This window comes from Periplaneta americana, chromosome 12 (genome assembly GCF_040183065.1).
Source record: "Periplaneta americana isolate PAMFEO1 chromosome 12, P.americana_PAMFEO1_priV1, whole genome shotgun sequence".
Lineage (NCBI taxonomy): Eukaryota > Metazoa > Arthropoda > Insecta > Blattodea > Blattidae > Periplaneta > Periplaneta americana.
The window spans coordinates 156265179-156284679 of record NC_091128.1 but is presented as its reverse complement, the minus strand read 5'-3'; positions in this window follow the sequence as shown (position 1 = coordinate 156284679).

The following is a 19501-nucleotide window of genomic DNA, read 5'->3' as shown; positions in this document are numbered from 1 at the left end:
TATTTCCGGAGTTAGAGACCTAAATATTTTAGGTACCCAAAAAATGAGGCTAGGATAAAGTGCGGCGGATTTGCCGGATTTTAGCGGTGATTACTACTGAAGATGTGGGGATGCTACAGTTAAAAGGGCGGGCGCCTGATTCGCCCCGTTCTCCTTGTGTAGAAAAAATTCTTTTTTGGAGGGTCAAAATGACCATTTTTTGAAATTTTGCAAGTCTCTCCCGTCCAAACGCACGGGGATAGAGAGTTGTCCTTTATGCTGGAGATAGAGTTCGAGGAGCTGTATTCAACGGCCCCATTGACTTTGTTACCAGTACATGTACTGCGGAGTTATGGCGGCTAGAATGTCGGCGGAGTAGTGGTTTACCTTCCCATTTTTTTTTTTTTCGAAAATCAGTTTGTGGTCGCGATTCCAATTGTGATACTATCGTGTAAGAAGCAAGTCAAGGGGGAATACAGGACCACATGCCGTTCATCGGTATGGCCATTATTTCCGGAGTTAGAGACCGAAATATTTTAGGTACCCAAAAAATGAGGCTAGAATAAAGTGCGGCGGATTTGCCGGATTTTGGCGGTGATTACTACTGAAGATGTTGGGATGCTACAGTTAAAAGGGCGGGCCCCTGAGTCGCCCCGTTCTCCTTGTGTAGAAAAAATTCTTTTTTGGAGGGTCAAAATGACCATTTTTTTAAATTTTGCAAGTCTCTCCCGTCCAAACGCACGAGGATAGAGAGTTGTCCTATATGCTGGAGATAGAGTTCGAGGAGCTGTATTCAACGCCCCCATTGACTTTGTTCCCAGTACACGTACTTAGGAGTTATGGCGGCTAGAATGTCGGCGGAGTAGTGGTTTTTCCCATTTTTTTTTCGAAAATCAGTTTGTGTCCGCGATTCCAATTTTGACACTATCGTGTAAGAAGCAAGTCAAGGGGGAATACAGGACCGCATCCCGTTCCTCGGTATGGCGATTATTTCCGGAGTTAGAGACCGAAATATTTTAGGTACCCAAAAAATGAGGCTAAAATAAAGTGCGGCGGATTTGCCGGATTTTGGCGTTGATTACTACTGAATATGTTGGGATGCTACAGTTAAAATGGCGGGCGCCTGAGTCGCCTCGTTCTCCTTGTGTAGAAAAAATTCTTTTTTGTAGGGTCAAAATGACCATTTTTTGAAATTTTGCAAGTCTCTCCCGTCCAAACGCACGGGGATAGAGAGTTGTCCTTTATGCTGGAGATAGAGTTCGAGGAGCTGTATTCAACGCCCCCATTGACTTTGTTCCCAGTATACGTACTGCGGAGTTATGGCGGCTAGAATGTCGGCGGAGTAGTTTTTTTCGAAAATCAGTTTGTGTTCGCGATTCCAATTTTGACACTATCGTGTAAGAAGCAAGTCAAGGGGGAATACAGGATCGCATCCCGTTCCTCGGTATGGCCATTATTTCCGGAGTTAGAGACCGAAATATTTTAGGTACCCAAAAAATGAGGCTAGAATAAAGTGTGGCGGATTTGCCGGATTTTAACGGTGATTACTACTGAAGATGTGGGGATGCTACAGTTAAAAGGGCGGGCCCCTGAGTCGCCCCGTTCTCCTTGTGTAGAAAAAATTCTTTTGTGGAGGGTCAAAATTACCATTTTTTGAAATTTTGCAAGTCTCTCCCGTCCAAACGCACGGGGATAGAGAGTTGTCCTTTATGCTGGAGATAGAGTTCGAGGAGCTGTATTCAACGCCCCCATTGACTTTGTTCCCAGTACACGTACTGCGGAGTTATGGCGGCTAGAATGTCGGCGGAGTAGTTTTTTTCGAAAATCAGTTTGTGTTCGCGATTCCAATTGTGATACTATCGTGTAAGAAGCAAGTCAAGGGGGAATACAGGACCGTATGCCGTTCCTCGGTATGGCCATTATTTCCGGAGTTAGAGACCGAAACATTTTAGGTACCCAAAAAATGAGGCTAGAATAAAGTGCGGCGGATTTGCCGGATTTTAGCGGTGATTACTACTGAAGATGTTGGGATGCTACAGTTAAAAGGGCGGGCCCCTGAGTAGCCCCGTTCTCCTTGTGTAGAAAAAATTCTTTTTTGGAGGGTCAAAATGACCATTTTTTGTAATTTTGCAAGTCTCTCCCGTTCAAACGCACGGGGATAGAGAGTTGTCCTTTATGCTGGAGATAGAGATAGAGGAACTGTATTCAACGCCCCCATTGACTTTGTTCCCAGTACATGTACTGCGGAGTCCATTTTATGAAACTTTGCAAGTCTCTCCCGTTCAAACGCACGGGGATAGAGAGTTGTCCTTTATGCTGGAGATAGAGTTCGAGGAGTTGTATTCAACGCCCCCATTGACTTTGTTCCCAGTAAGTAAGTCAAGGGGGAATACAGGACCGCATCCCGTTCCTCGGTATAGCCATTATTTCCGGAGTTAGAGACCGAAATATTTTAGGTACCCAAAAAATGAGGCTAGAATAAAGTGCGCCGGATTTGCCGGATTTTAGCGGTGATTACTACTGAAGATGTGGGGATGCTACAGTTAAAAGGGCGGGCCCCTGAGTCGCCCCGTTCTCCTTGTGTAGAAAAAATTCTTTTTTAGAGGGTCAAAATGACCATTTTTTGAAATTTTGCCTGTCTCTCCCGTCCAAACGCACGGGGATAGAGAGTTGTCCTTTATGCTGGAGACAGAGTTCGAGGAGCTGTATTCAACGCCCTCATTGACTTTGTTCCCAGTACACGTACTGCGGAGTTATGGCGGCTAGAATGTCGGCGGAGATTTCGAAAATCAGTTTGTGTTCGCGATTCCAATTTTGATACTATCGTGTAAGAAGCAAGTCAAGGGGGAATAGAGGACCGCATCCCGTTCCTCGGTATGCCATTATTTCCGGAGTTAGAGACCGAAATATTTTAGGTACCCAAAAAATGAGGCTAGAATAAAGTGCGGCGGATTTGTCGGATTTTAGCGGTGATTACTACTGAGGATGTGGGGATGCTACAGTTAAAAGGGCGGCCCCTGAGTCGGCCCGTTCTCCTTGTGTAGAAAAAATTCTTTATTGGAGGGTCAAAATGACCATTATTTTAAATTTTGCAAGTCTCTCCCGTCCAAACGCACGGAGATAGAGAGTTGTCCTTAATGCTGGAGATAGAGTTCGAGGAGCTGTATTCAACGCCCCCATTGACTTTGTTCCCAGTACACGTACTGCGGAGTTATGGCGGCTAGAATGTCGGCGGAGTAGTTTTTTTTCGAAAATCAGTTTGTGTTCGCGATTCCAATTTTGATACTATCGTGTAAGGAGCAAGTGAAAGGGGAATACAGGACCGCATCCCGTTCCTCGGTATGGGCATTATTTCCGGAGATAGAGAATGAAATATGTTAGGTACCCAAAAAATAAGGCTAGAATAAAGTGCGACGGATTTGCCGGATTTTAGCGGTGATTACCAGTGGAGATGTGTGGATGCTACAGTTAAAAGAGCGGGCCCCTGATTCGCCCTTTTCTCCTTGTGTAGAAAAAAATCTTTTTTGGAGGGTCAAAATGACCTTTTTTTGAAATTTTGCAAGTCTCTCCCGTCCAAAGGCACGGGGATAGAGAGGTGTCCTTTATGCTGGAAATAGAGTTCGAGGAGCTGTATTCAACGCCCCCATTGACTTTGTTCCCTGTACATGTACTGCGGAGTAATGGCGGCTAGAATGTCGGCGGAGTAGTGGTTTAAACCCTTCCCATTTTTTTTTTTTCGAAAATCAGTTTGTGTTCGCGATTCCAATTTTGATACTATCGTGTAAGAAGCAAGTCAAGAGGGAATACAGGACCGCATCCCGTTCCTCGGTATGGCCATTATTTCCGGAGTTAGAGACCGAAATATTTTAGGTACCCAAAAAATGAGGCGAGAATAAAGTGCGGCGGATTTGCCGGATTTTAGCGGTGATTACTACTGAAGATGTGGGGATGCTACAGTTAAAAGGGCGGGCCCCTGAGTCGCCCCGTTCTCCTTGTGTAGAAAAAATTCTTTTTTTGAGGGTCAAAATGACCATTTTTTGAAATTTTGCAAGTCTCTCCCGTCCAAACGCACGGGAATAGAGAGTTGTCATTTATGCTGGATATAGAGTTCGAGGAGCTCTATTCAACGCCCCCATTGATTTTGTTCCCAGTGCACGTACTCCGGAGTTATGGCGGCTAGAGTGTCGGCGGAGATTTTTCGAAAATCAGTTAGTGATCGCGATTCCAATTTTGATACTATCGTGTAAGAAGCAAGTCAAGGGGGAATACAGGACCGCATCCCGTTCCTCGATATGGCCATTATTTCCGGAGTTAGAGACTGAAATATTTTAGGTACGCAAAAATGAAGGCTAGAATAAAGTGCGGCGGATTTGCCGCATTTTAGCGGTGATTACTATTGAAGATGAGTGTAAGAAGCAAGTCAAGGGGGAATACAGAACCGCATCCCCTTCCTCGGTATGGCCATTATTTCCGGAGTTAGAGACTGATATATTTAGGGTACCCAAAAATTAAGGCTAGAATAAAGTGCGGCGGATTTGCCGGATTGTAGCGGTGATTACTACTGAACATGTGTGTAAGAAGCAATTCAAGGGGGAAAACATAACCGCATCCTGTTCCTGGGTATGGCCATTATTTCCGGAGTTAGAGACTGAAATATTTTAGGTACCAAAAAATAACGCTAGAATAATGTGCGGCGGATTTGCCGGATTTTAGCGGTGATTACTATTGAAGATGTAGGGATGCTACAGTTAAAAGGGCCGGCCGCTGAGTCGCCCCGTTCTCCTTGTGTAGAAAAAAATTTTTTTGGAGGGTCAAAATGACCATTTTTTTAAATTTTGCATGTCTCTCCCCTCCAAACGCACGGGGATAGAGAGTTGTCCTTTATGCTGGAGATAGAGTTCGAGGAGCTGTATTCAACGCCCCCATTGACTTTGTTCCCTCTACATGTACTGTGGAGTAATGGCGGCTAGAATGTCGGCGGAGTAGTGGTTCCCATTTTTTCCCATTTTTTTTTTTCGAAAATCAGTTTGTGTTCGCGATTCCAATTTAATACTATCGTGTAAGAAGCAAGTCAAGGGGGAATACAGGACCGCATCCCGTTCCTCGGTATGGCCATTATTGCCGGAGTTAGAGATCGAAATATTTTAGGTACCCAAAAAATTAGGCTAGAATAAAGTGCGGCGGATTTGCCGGATTTTAGCGGTGATTGCTACTGAAGATGTGGGGATGCTACAGTTAAAAGGGCGGGCCCCTGAGTCGCCCCGTTCTCCTTGTGTAGAAAAAATTCTGTTTTGGAGGGTCAAAATGACCATTTTTTGAAATTTTGCAAGTCTCTCCCGTCCAAACGCACGGGGATAGAGAGTTGTCGTTTATGCAAGTCAAGGGGGAATACAGGACCGCATCCCGTTCCTCGGTATGGCCATTATTTCCGGAGTTAGAGACCGAAATATTTTAGGTACCCAGAAAATGAGGCGAGAATAAAGTGCGGCGGATTTTAGCGGTGATTACTACTCAAGATGTGGGGATGCTACATTTAAAAGGGCGGGCCCCTGAGTCGCCCCGTTCTCCTTGTGTAGAAAAAAATTCTTTTTTGGAGGGTCAAAATGACCATTTTTTGAAATTTTGCAAGTCTCTCCCGTCCAAACGCACGGGGATAGAGAGTTGTCCTTTATGCTGGAGATAGAGTTCGAGGAGCTGTATTCAACGCCCCCATTGACTTTGTTACCAGTACATGTACTGCGGAGTTATGGCGGCTAGAATGTCGGCGGAGTAGTGGTTTACCTTCCCATTTTTTTTTCGAAAATCAGTTTGTGGTCGCGATTCCAATTGTGATACTATCGTGTAAGAAGCAAGTCAAGGGGGAATACAGGACCGCATGCCGTTCATCGGTATGGCCATTATTTCCGGAGTTAGAGACCGAAATATTTTAGGTACCCAAAAAATGAGGCTAGAATAAAGTGCGGCGGATTTGCCGGATTTTGGCGGAGATTACTACTGAAGAAGTGGTGATGGTACAGTTAAAAGGGCGGGCCCCTGAGTCGCCCTGTTCTCCTTGTGTAGAAAAAATTCTTTTTTGGAGGGTCAAAATGACCATTTTTTGAAATTTTGCAAGTCTCTCCCGTCCAAACGCACTGGGATAGAGACTTGTCCTTTATGCTGGAGATAGAGTTCGAGGAGCTGTATTCAACGCCCCCATTGACTTTGTTCCCAGTACACGTACTGCGGAGTTATGGTGGCTAGAATGTCGGCGGAGTAGTGGCTTAAACCCTTCCCAATTTTTTTTTCGAAAATCAGTTTGTGTTCGCGATTCCAATTTTGATACTATCGAGTAAGAAGCAAGTCAAGGGGGAATACAGGACCGCATGCCGTTCCTCGATATGGCCATTATTTCCGGAGTTAGAGACCGAAATATTTTAGGTACCCAAAAAATCAGGCTAGAATAAAGTGTGGCGGATTTGCCGGATTTTAGCGGTGATTACTACTGAAGATGTGGGGATGCTACAGTTAAAAAGGCGGGCCCCTGAGTCGCCCCGTTCTCCTTGTGTAGAAAAAATTCTTTTTTGGACGGTCAAAATGACCATTTTTTTAAATTTTGCCGGTCTGTCCCGTCCAAACGCACGGGGATAGAGAGTTGTCCTCTATGCTGGAGATAGAGTTCGAGGAGCTGTATTCAACGCCCCCACTGACTTTGTTCCCAGTACACGTACTGCGGAGTTATGGCGGCTAGAATGTCGAAAATCAGTTTGTGTTCGCGATTCCAATTTTGACACTATCGTGTAAGAAGCAAGTGAAGGGGGAATACAGGACCGCATCCCGTTCCTCGGTATGGCCATTATTTCCGGAGTTAGAGACCGAAATATTTTAGGTATCCAAAAAATGAGGCTAGAATAAAGTGTGGCGGATTTGCCGGATTTTAGCGGTGATTACTAGTGAAGATGTGGGGATGCTTCAGTTAAAAGGGCGGGCCCCTGAGTTGCCCCGTTCTCCTTGTGTAGAAAAAATTCTTTTTTGGAGGGTCAAAATGACCATTTTTTGAAATTTTGCAAGTCTCTCCCGTCCAAACGCACGGGGATAGAGAGTTCTCCTTTATGCTGGAGATAGAGTTCGAGGAGCTGTATTCAACGCCCCCATTGGCTTTGTTCCCAGTACACGTACTGCGGAGTTATGGTGGCTAGAATGTCGGCGGAGTAGTGGTTTAAACCCTTCCCAATTTTTTTTTTCGAAAATCAGTTTGTGTTCGCGATTCCAATTTTGATACCATCGTGTAAGAAGCAAGTGAAGGGGGAATACAGGACCGCATGCCGTTCATCGGTATGGCCATTATTTCCGGAGTTAGAGACCGAAATATTTTAGGTACCCAAAGAATGAGGCTAGAATAAAGTGCGGCGGATTTGACGGATTTTGGTGGTTATTACTACTGAAGATGTGGGGATGCTACAGTTAAAAGGGCGGGCCCCTGAGTCGCCCCGCTCTCCTTGTGTAGAAAAAATTCTTTTTTGGAGGGTCAAAATGACCATTTTTTGAAATTTTGCAAGTCTCTCCCGTCCAAACGCACGGGGATAGAGAGTTGTCCTTTATGCTGGAGATAGAGTTCGAGGAGCTGTATTCAACGCCCCCATTGACTTTGTTCCCAGTACACGTACTGCGGAGTTATGGCGGCTAGAATGTCGGCGGAGTAGTGGTTTAAACCCTTCCCATTTTTTTTTTCGAAAATCAGTTTGTGTTCGCGATTCCTATTTTGATACTATCGTGTAAGAAGCAAGTCAAGGGGGAATACAGGACCGTATGCCGTTCCTCGGTATGGCCATTCTTTCCGGAGTTAGAGACCGAAATATTTTAGGTACCCAAAAAATGAGGGTAGAATAAATTGTGGCGCATTTGCCGGATTTTAGCGGTGATTACTACTGAAGATGTGGGGATGCTACAGTTAAAAGGGCGGGCCCCTGAGTCGCCCCGTTCTCCTTGTGTAGAAAAAATTTTTTTTTTTGTGGGTCAAAATGACCATTTTTTGAAATTTTGCAAGTCTCTCCCGTCCAAACGCACCGGGATAGAGAGTTGTCCTTTATGCTGGAGATAGAGTTCGAGGAGCTGTATTCAACGCCCCCATTGACTTTGTTCCCAGTACATGTACTGCGGAGTTATGGCGGCTAGAATGTCGGCGGAGTAGTGGTTTAAACCCTTCCCATTTTTTTTTCGAAAATCAGTTTGTGTTCGCGATTCCTATTTTGATACTATCGTGTAAGAAGCAATTCAAGAGGGAATACAGGACCGCATCCCGTTCCTCGGTATGGCCATTATTTCCGGAGTTAGAGACCTAAATATTTTAGGTACCCAAAAAATGAGGCTAGGATAAAGTGCGGCGGATTTGCCGGATTTTAGCGGTGATTACTACTGAAGATGTGGGGATGCTACAGTTAAAAGGGCGGGCGCCTGAGTCGCCCCGTTCTCCTTGTGTAGAAAAAATTCTTTTTTGGAGTGTCAAAATGACCATTTTTTGAAATTTTGCAAGTCTCTCCCGTCCAAACGCACGGGGATAGAGAGTTGTCCTTTATGCTGGAGATAGAGTTCGAGGAGCTGTATTCAACGGCCCCATTGACTTTGTTACCAGTACATGTACTGCGGAGTTATGGCGGCTAGAATGTCGGAGGAGTAGTGGTTTACCTTCCCATTTTTTTTTTTTTCCGAAAATCAGTTTGTGGTCGCGATTCCAATTGTGATACTATCGTGTAAGAAGCAAGTCAAGGGGGAATACAGGACCGCATGCCGTTCATCGGTATGGCCATTATTTCCGGAGTTAGAGACCGAAATATTTTAGGTACCCAAAAAATGAGGCTAGAATAAAGTGCGGCGGATTTGCCGGATTTTGGCGGTGATTACTACTGAAGATGTTGGGATGCTACAGTTAAAAGGGCGGGCCCCTGAGTCGCCCCGTTCTCCTTGTGTAGAAAAAATTCTTTTTTGGAGGGTCAAAATGACCATTTTTTGAAATTTTGCAAGTCTCTCCCGTCCAAACGCACGAGGATAGAGAGTTGTCCTTTATGCTGGAGATAGAGTTCGAGGAGCTGTATTCAACGCCCCCATTGACTTTGTTCCCAGTACACGTACTTAGGAGTTATGGCGGCTAGAATGTCGGCGGAGTAGTGGTTTTTCCCATTTTTTTTTCGAAAATCAGTTTGTGTTCGCGATTCCAATTTTGACACTATCGTGTAAGAAGGAAGTCAAGGGGGAATACAGGACCGCATCCCGTTCCTCGGTATGGCGATTATTTCCGGAGTTAGAGACCGAAATATTTTAGGTACCCAAAAATGAGGCTAGAATAAAGTGCGGCGGATTTGCCGGATTTTAGCGGTGATTACTACTGAAGATGTTGGGATGCTACAGTTAAAAGGGCGGGCCCCTGAGTCGCCCCGTTTTCCTTGTGTAGAAAAAATTCTGTTTTGGAGTGTCAAAATGACCATTTTTTGAAATTTTGCAAGCCTCTCCCGTCCAAACGCACGGGGATAGAGAGTTGTCCTTTATGCTGGAGATAGAGTTCGAGGAGCTGTATTCAAAGCCCCCATTGACTTTGTTCCCAGTACACGTACTGCGGAGTTATGGCGGCTAGAATGTCGGCGGAGTAGTGGTTTACCTTCCCATTTTTTTTTTTTCGAAAATCAGTTTGTGGTCGCGATTCCAATTGTGATACTATCGTGTAAGAAGCAAGTCAAGTGGGAATACAGTACCGCATGCCGTTCAGCGGTATGGCCATTATTTGCGGAGTTAGAGACCGAAATATTTTAGGTACCCAAAAAATGAGGCTAAAATAAAGTGCGGCGGATTTGCCGGATTTTGGCGGTGATTACTACTGAATATGTTGGGATGCTACAGTTAAAATGGCGGGCCCCTGAGTCGCCTCGTTCTCCTTGTGTGGAAAAAATTTTTTTTGTAGGGTCAAAATGACCATTTTTTGAAATTTTGCAAGTCTCTCCCGTCCAAACGCACGGGGATAGAGAGTTGTCCTTTATGCTGGAGATAGAGTTCGAGGAGCTGTATTCAACGCCCCCATTGACTTTGTTCCCAGTACACGTACTGCGGAGTTATGGCGGCTAGAATGTCGGCGGAGTAGTTTTTTTCGAAAATCAGTTTGTGTTCGCGATTCCAATTTTGATACTATCGTGTAAGAAGCAAGTCAAGGGGGAATACAGGACCGTATGCCGTTCCTCGGTATGGCCATTATTTCCGGAGTTAGAGACCGAAACATTTTAGGTACCCAAAAAATGAGGCTAGAATAAAGTGCGGCGGATTTGCCGGATTTTAGCGGTGATTACTACTGAAGATGTTGGGATGCTACAGTTAAAAGGGCGGGCCCCTGAGTAGCCCCGTTCTCCTTGTGTAGAAAAAATTCTTTTTTGGAGGGTCAAAATGACCATTTTTTGTAATTTTGCAAGTCTCTCCCGTTCAAACGCACGGGGATAGAGAGTTGTCCTTTATGCTGGAGATAGAGATAGAGGAGCTGTATTCAACGCCCCCATTGACTTTGTTCCCAGTACATGTACTGCGGAGTCCATTTTATGAAATTTTGCAAGTCTCTCCCGTTCAAACGCACGGGGATAGAGAGTTGTCCTTTATGCTGGAGATAGAGTTCGAGAAGCTGTATTCAACGCCCCCATTGACTTTGTTCCCAGTAAGTAAGTCAAGGGGGAATACAGGACCGCATCCCGTTCCTCGGTATGGCCATTATTTCCGGAGTTAGAGACCGAAATATTTTAGGTACCCAAAAAATGAGGCTAGAATAAAGTGCGCCGGATGTGCCGGATTTTAGCGGTGATTACTACTGAAGATGTGGGGATGCTACAGTTAAAAGGGCGGGCCCCTAAGTCGCCCCGTTCTCCTTGTGTAGAAAAAATTCTTTTTTAGAGGGTCAAAATGACCATTTTTTGAAATTTTGCCTGTCTCTCCCGTCCAAACGCACGTGGATAGAGAGTTGTCCTTTATGCTGGAGACAGAGTTCGATGAGCTGTATTCAACGCCCTCATTGACTTTGTTCCCAGTACACGTACTGCGGAGTTATGGGGGCTAGAATGTCGGCGGAGATTTCGAAAATCAGTTTGTGTTCGCGTTTCCAATTTTGATACTATCGTGTAAGAAGCAAGTCAAGGGGGAATAGAGGACCGCATCCCGTTCCTCGGTATGCCATTATTTCCGGAGTTAGAGACCGAAATATTTTAGGTACCCAAAAAATGAGGCTAGAATAAAGTGCGGCGGATTTGCCGGATTTTAGCGGTGATTACTACTGAAGATGTGGGGATGCTACAGTTAAAAGGGCGGGCGCCTGAGTCGCCCCGTTCTCCTTGTGTAGAAAAAATTCTTTTTTGGAGGGTCAAAATGACCATTTTTTGAAATTTTGCAAGTCTCTCCCGTCCAAACGCACGGGGATAGAGAGTTGTCCTTTATGCTGGAGATAGAGTTCGAGGAGCTGTATTCAACGGCCCCATTGACTTTGTTACCAGTACATGTACTGCGGAGTTATGGCGGCTAGAATGTCGGCGGAGTAGTGGTTTACCTTCCCATTTTTTTTTTTCGAAAATCAATTTGTGGTCGCGATTCCAATTGTGATACTATCGTGTAAGAAGCAAGTCAAGGGGGAATACAGGACCGCATGCCGTTCATCGGTATGGCCATTATTTCCGGAGTTAGAGACCGAAATATTTTAGGTACCCAAAAAATGAGGCTAGAATAAAGTGCGGCGTATTTGCCGGATTTTGGCGGTGATTACTACTGAAGATGTTGGGATGCTACAGTTAAAAGGGCGGGCCCCTGAGTCGCCCCGTTCTCCTTGTGTAGAAAAAATTCTTTTTTGGAGGGTCAAAATGACCATTTTTTGAAATTTTGCAAGTCTCTCCCGTCCAAAAGCACGAGGATAGAGAGTTGTCCTTTATGCTGGAGATAGAGTTCGAGGAGCTGTATTCAACGCCTCCATTGACTTTGTTCCCAGTACACGAACTTAGGAGTTATGGCGGCTAGAATGTCGGCGGAGTAGTGGTTTTTCCCATTTTTTTTTCGAAAATTAGTTTGTGTTCGCGATTCCAATTTTGACACTATCCTGTAAGAAGCAAGTCAAGGGGGAATACAGGACCGCATCCCGTTCCTCGGTATGGCGATTATTTCCGGAGTTAGAGACCGAAATATTTTAGGTACCCAAAAAATGAGGCTAGAATAAAGTGTGGCGGATTTGCCGGATTTTAGCGGTGATTACTACTGAAGATGTGGGGATGCTACAGTTAAAAAGGCGGGCCCCTGAGTCGCCCCGTTCTCCTTGTGTAGAAAAAATTCTTTTTTGGAGGGTCAAAATGACCATTTTTTGAAATTTTGCCAGTCTCTCCCGTCCAAACGCACGGGGATAGAGAGTTGTCCTCTATGCTGGAGATAGAGTTCGAGGAGCTGTATTCAACGCCCCCACTGACTTTGTTCCCAGTACACGTACTGCGGAGTTATGGCGGCTAGAATGTCCGAATATAAGTTTGTGTTCGCGATTCCAATTTTGATACTATCGTGTAAGAAGCAAGTAAAGGGGGAATACAGGACCGCATGCCGTTCCTCGGTATGGCCATTATTTCCGGAGTTAGAGACCGAAATATTTTAGGTACCCAAAAATTGAGGCTAGAATAAAGTGTGGCGGATTTGCCGGATTTTAGCGGTGATTACTACTGAAGATGTGGGGATGCTACAGTTAAAACGGCGGGCCCCTGAGTCGCCCCGTTCTCTTTGTGTAGAAAAAATTCTTTTTTGGAGGGTCAAAATGACCATTTTTTGAAATTTTGCCAGTCTCTCCCGTCCAAACGCACGGGGATAGAGAGTTGTCCTCTATGCTGGAGATAGAGTTCGAGGAGCTGTATTCAACGCCCCCACTGACTTTGTTCCCAGTACACGTACTGCGGAGTTATGGCGGCTAGAATGTCGAAAATCAGTTTGTGTTCGCGATTCCAATTTTGACACTATCGTGTAAGAAGCAAGTCAAGGGGGAATACAGGACCGCATCCCGTTCCTCGGTATGGCCATTATTTCCGGAGTTAGAGACCGAAATATTTTAGGTATCCAAAAAATGAGGCTAGAATAAAGTGTGGCGGATTTGCCGGATTTTAGCGGTGATTACTACTGAAGATGTGGGGATGCTACAGTTAAAAGGGCGGGCCCCTGAGTTGCCCCGTTCTCCTTGTGTAGAAAAAATTCTTTTTTGGAGGGTCAAAATGACCATTTTTTGAAATTTTGCAAGTCTCTCCCGTCCAAACGCACGGGGATAGAGAGTTGTCCTTTATGCTGGAGATAGAGTTCTAGGAGCTGTATTCAACGCCCACATTGACTTTGTTACCAGTACATGTACTGCGGAGTTATGGCGGCTAGAATGTCGGCGGAGTAGTGGTTTACCTTCCCATTTTTTTTTTCGAAAATCAGTTTGTGGTCGCGATTCCAATTGTGATACTATCTTGTAAGAAGCAAGTCAGGGGGGAATACAGGACCGCATGCCGTTCATCGGTATGGCCATTATTTCCGGAGTTAGAGACCGAAATATTTTAGGTACCCAAAAAATGAGGCTAGAATAAAGTGCGGCGGATTTGCCGGATTTTAGCGGTGATTACTACTGAAGATGTGGGGATGCTACAGTTAAAAGGGCGGGCCCCTGAGTCGCCCCGTTCTCCTTGTGTAGAAAAAATTCTTTTTTGGAGGGTCAAAATGACCATTTTTTGAAATTTTGCAAGTCTCTCCCGTCCAAAAGCACGGGGATAGAGAGTTGTCCTTTATGCTGGAGATAGAGTTCGAGGAGCTGTATTCATCGCCCCCATTGACTTTGTTACCAGTACATGTACTGCGGAGTTATGGCGGCTAGAATGTCGGCGGAGTAGTGGTACCCTTCCCATTTTTTTTTCGAAAATCAGTTTGTGTTCGCGATTCCTATTTTGATACTATCGTGTAAGAAGCAAGTCAAGAGGGAATACAGGACCGCATCCCGTTCCTCGGTATGGCCATTATTTCCGGAGTTAGAGACCTAAATATTTTAGGTACCCAAACAATGAGGCTAGGATAAAGTGCGGCGGATTTGCCGGATTTTAGCGGTGATTACTACTGAAAATGTGGGGATGCTACAGTTAAAAGGGCGGGCCCCTGAGTCGCCCTGTTCTCCTTGTGTAGAAAAAATTCTTTTTTGGAGGGAATACAGGACCGCATCCCGTTCCTCGGTATGGCCATTATTTCCGGTAATTATGGCGATATAGATGAACGGGATGTATTTTTTTATTCCTCCTTGACTTACTTCGGACACAATATCATCAAAATTGGAATCTCGAACGCAAACTGATTATCGAGAAAAAATATCATTTTCGCCGCCATATCTCTGCTGTATGTGTAGTGAGAACAGAGCAGATAAATGCAGTGAATAGTTCTTCACGAACTCCATCTATAGTATAAAAGACAACCCTCTGTCACCAGGGAGATGGGCGGTAGGGATCGAGATATGAAAAAGAAAAAAATTGTAATTTTGGCCTTCGAAAACAGAATTTTCTCTACACGAGTATAAGGAATGGGCTCAGAGACCCGCCCTTTTCACTGTAGCATTCCCGCGTGATCACAAATATTCACGAATAAATTCTAGCAAATCCGGTGCACATTTTGTAGTCTTGTGCTTCAGCTGTGCATTTTATATGCCTTGCAGTGAGAGCAGTCCTCTTGACACTCTTGTTTGCATTAGGTACACATCGACTTTAGTAATGTCATATTTCTCCAAAAGTTTGGCAATTAGTGTTGTTCTTGTTTCATCTGGTTTCTCCTTTGTTGTAGTTTTTAATAAATACTCATTATCTTAGTAGTTCCATAATTATTTGGACATTTATTGTAGTAATAAGCGCACTGTACTTTGTATTCCTTACACCATCTGCAGTGTCTGTTTCTCGTTTTTAACATTTTCAGATATTTATTATCCTTGCAGCAGACAAAATGTAGACTTGACATTGGGCAAAATATTTCATTCAGGTACCAAGTCTAATCTCAAAATTGTGGCTATGTTGCAAACTGAAATTCTTATTTTGAATTGGTTATAATTATTTAATGCTATGAATATACAGACATATTCTAATGTGGGATATGTTTTAGAATGTTTGAAGATAAATAATTGAATTTAAAATTGTCCGTATGTACGGAATAATTTTTGCGACTGCAGTTTGCCGGTAGGTCAATTAGTAATGGAATGAAGTCTGTTCAAAAGTTATTCATTAAAAGAAAATGTTTTTGGTTGCAAATTATATTTTCAAATTTGAATGATACAAAGTTAGAAAGACATTAAGGATAAAATGTGGACTTTTTTCCTTTTTTTTTTTTTTTTTTTTTTAATTTATATCAGTTGATGAATGCGTTTTGAGTAGGTCAATTTGCAATGTTTGTTTTTCTAGTAATGAATATTTTTCCTTTCTCATTCTTCATTTGCTTTGTCTTGATTATGCATTTTATGATGTCTTTGTTGCATTGTTGATTTGAAAACATTGCTTATGTTTGCAGGCGGATTCCTCGGCTAGATGGCAGTATGTCGCTGGATTGCCTGCCAAGTGATGTTCCCTCCATGTTGCAGATTGGTATGATCATATTTGCAGCAGTGTCCTGAGGCATGATACAGCTGGACACGTGAAGAGTTGCAATGTGAGTGGCTTAGTTAAATAATTCAAGTTCATTTCATGAAATATGTTAAACACTTTAATTGCACTGTAACTACGTGTGTGTTAGTGTGTAATATGTATAAATGAATAGAGGAGAAATATTTCTTAAGAATAAGAGACATACTGTAAACTTCATAGAAGCTAATTTCATTGACAATGATTTTCAATACCCAACATGTTACAACTGTTGATAGGAGGCTCACAGTATAAAATGTTGGCGTCATTAGGCCTAGTATTTCCTAAAGCTAAGGAATAGATGATAGAGATGCAATGTGTAATGAATAACCTTCAGTATAGTGACTATAACATTACATGAGCGGTGATATAAGTTTATTAAGGAATGTAGGAACAGGCTATATTTATTAAGTCTATTTTAACAAAAGAATATATAATGTTGATATTTGTTTTAAATATACATTTGACTATGCCTGTATACTTTGTATTTTATGACAATAAAGTAATACCACTATAAACAAAATGACATGAAGGAGTCCACTTTATTTCGCGAGCTCTGCAGGCCGCCTGCCCGCTGTAGTACCTGTTGAATGTGGATCGGCCCTTATCAGAGCTTTTCTATCATTGGGGTTTGGATGAGTTTATTATAGAATCATAAATCTAAACATAATAAGATGCATATCACTATGAATACAACATTTTATTTTAATCATTTTTAATGAACTTACAGTAACATTGATACTGATGATTAAACATTGTCCACACCTGTGGAGTAACGGTCAGCGCGTCTGGCAGCGAAACCAGGTGGCCCGGGTTCGATTTCCGGTCGGGGCAAGTTACCTGGTTGAGGTTTTTCCGGGGCTTTCCCTCAACCCAATATGAGCAAATGCTGGGTAACTGTCGGTGTTGGACCACGGATTCATTTCACCGGCATGATCACCTTCATCTCATTCAGACGCTAAATAACCAGTGATGTCGATAAAGCGTCGTAAAGTAACCTACTAAAAATAAACATTGCATCGTACTCTCTTGCTTGAAAATATTCGAAACGCAGTTTTTAAGTTACAGAAATATTACGTTATCGAACGTTGTTTGAAAGAGAGTAATTTACATAAGATTTTGTTTGACGTGTAATATAACAAAATACAATACTGAAACCTGTTCACTCTAGTCACACCCAAGTCACTCTTAACTCGCTCTCACGTTAATCCTAAACACTTGCAAGTCACTCCCAAATCACTCTTAAGTCACTTTCCATTCACTGTCGAGTCGATCTTAAGTCACACCTAAGTCTCTCCCGATTCACTCTTAAGTCACTCCCATTTTTTTTCCGAATATCAGTTTGTGTTCGCGATTCCAATTTTGATACTATCGTGTAAGAAGCATGTCAAGGGTGAATACAGGACGGCATCCCGTTCCTCGGTATGGCCATTATTTCCGGAGATAAAGAAGGAAATATTTTAGGTATCCAAAAAATGAGGCTAGAATAAAGTGCGGCGGATTTGCCGGATTTTAGCGGTGATTACTACTGAAGATGTTGGGATGTTACAGTTAAAAGGGCGGTCCCCTGAGTCGCCCCGTTTTCCTTATTTGGAAAAAATTCTGTTTTGGAGGGTCAAAATGACCATTTTTTGAAATTTTGCAAGCCTCTCCCGTCCAAACGCACGGGGATAGAGAGTTGTCCTTTATGCTGGAGATAGAGTTCGAGGAGCTGTATTCAACGCCCCCATTGACTTTGTTCCCAGTACACCTACTGCGGAGTTATGGCGGCTAGAATGTCGGCGGAGTAGTGGTTTACCTTCCCATTTTTTTTTTTTTCGAAAATCAGTTTGTGGTCGCGATTCCAATTGTGATACTATTGTGTAAGAAGCAAGTCAAGTGGGAATACAGGACCGCATGCCGTTCATCGGTATGGCCATTATTTGCGGAGTTAGAGACCGAAATATTTTAGGTACCCAAAAAATGAGGCTAAAATAAAGTGCGGCGGATTTGCCGGATTTTGGCGGTGATTACTACTGAATATGTTGGGATGCTACAGTTAAAATGGCGGGCCCCTGAGTCGCCTCGTTCTCCTTGTGTAGAAAAAATTCTTTTTTGTAGGGTCAAAATGACCATTTTTTGAAATTTTGCAAGTCTCTCCCGTCCAAACGCACGGGGATAGAGAGTTGTCCTTTATGCTGGAGATAGAGTTCGAGGAGCTGTATTCAACGCCCCCATTGACTTTGTTCCCAGTACACGTACTGCGGAGTTATGGCGGCTAGAATGTCGGCGGAGTAGTTTTTTTCGAAAATCAGTTTGTGTTCGCGATTCCAATTTTGATACTATCGTGTAAGAAGCAAGTCAAGGGGGAATACAGGACCGTATGCCGTTCCTCGGTATGGCCATTATTTCCGGAGTTAGAGACCGAAACATTTTAGGTGCCCAAAAAATGAGGCTAGAATAAAGTGCGGCGGATTTGCCGGATTTTAGCGGTGATTACTACTGAAGATGTTGGGATGCTACAGTTAAAAGGGCGGGCCCCTGAGTAGCCCCGTTCTCCTTGTGTAGAAAAAATTCTTTTTTGGAGGTTCAAAATGACCATTTTTTGTAATTTTGCAAGTCTCTCCCGTTCAAACGCACGGGGATAGAGAGTTGTCCTTTATGCTGGAGATAGAGATAGAGGAGCTGTATTCAACGCCCCCATTGACTTTGTTCCCAGTACATGTACTGCGGAGTCCATTTTATGAAATTTTGCAAGTCTCTCCCGTTCAAACGCACGGGGATAGAGAGTTGTCCTTTATGCTGGAGATAGAGTTCGAGGAGCTGTATTCAACGCCCCCATTGACTTTGTTCCCAGTAAGTAAGTCAAGGGGGAATACAGGACCGCATCCCGTTCCTCGGTATGGCCATTATTTCCGGTGTTAGAGACCGAAATATTTTAGGTACCCAAAAAATGAGGCTAGAATAAAGTGCGCCGGATTTGCCGGATTTTAGCGGTGATTACTACTGAAGATGTGGGGATGCTACAGTTAAAAGGGCGGGCCCCTGAGTCGCCCCGTTCTCCTTGTGTAGAAAAAATTCTTTTTTAGAGGGTCAAAATGACCATTTTTTGAAATTTTGCCTGTCTCTCCCGTCCAAACGCACGGGGATAGAGAGTTGTCCTTTATGCTGGAGACAGAGTTCGAGGAGCTGTATTCAACGCCCTCATTGACTTTGTTCCCAGTACACGTACTGCGGAGTTATGGCGGCTAGAATGTCGGCGGAGATTTCGAAAATCAGTTTGTGTTCGCGATTCCAATTTTGATACTATCGTGTAAGAAGCAAGTCAAGGGGGAATAGAGGACCGCATCCCGTTCCTCGGTATGCCATTATTTCCGGAGTTAGAGACCGAAATATTTTAGGTACCCAAAAAATGAGGCTAGAATAAAGTGCGGCGGATTTGTCGGATTTTAGCGGTGATTACTACTGAGGATGTGGGGATGCTACAGTTAAAAGGGCGGCCCCTGAGTCGGCCCGTTCTCCTTGTGTAGAAAAAATTCTTTATTGGAGGGTCAAAATGACCATTTTTTTAAATTTTGCAAGTCTCTCCCGTCCAAACGCACGGAGATAGAGAGTTGTCCTTAATGCTGGAGATAGAGTTCGAGGAGCTGTATTCAACGCCCCCATTGACTTTGTTCCCAGTACACGTACTGCGGAGTTATGGCGGCTAGAATGTCGGCGGAGTAGTTTTTTTTCGAAAATCAGTTTGTGTTCGCGATTCCAATTTTGATACTATCGTGTAAGAAGCAAGTGAAAGGGGAATACAGGACCGCATGCCGTTCCTCGGTATGGCCATTATTTCCGGAGTTAGAGACCGAAATATTTTAGGTACCGAAAAAATGGGGCTAGAATAAAGTGCGGCGGATTTG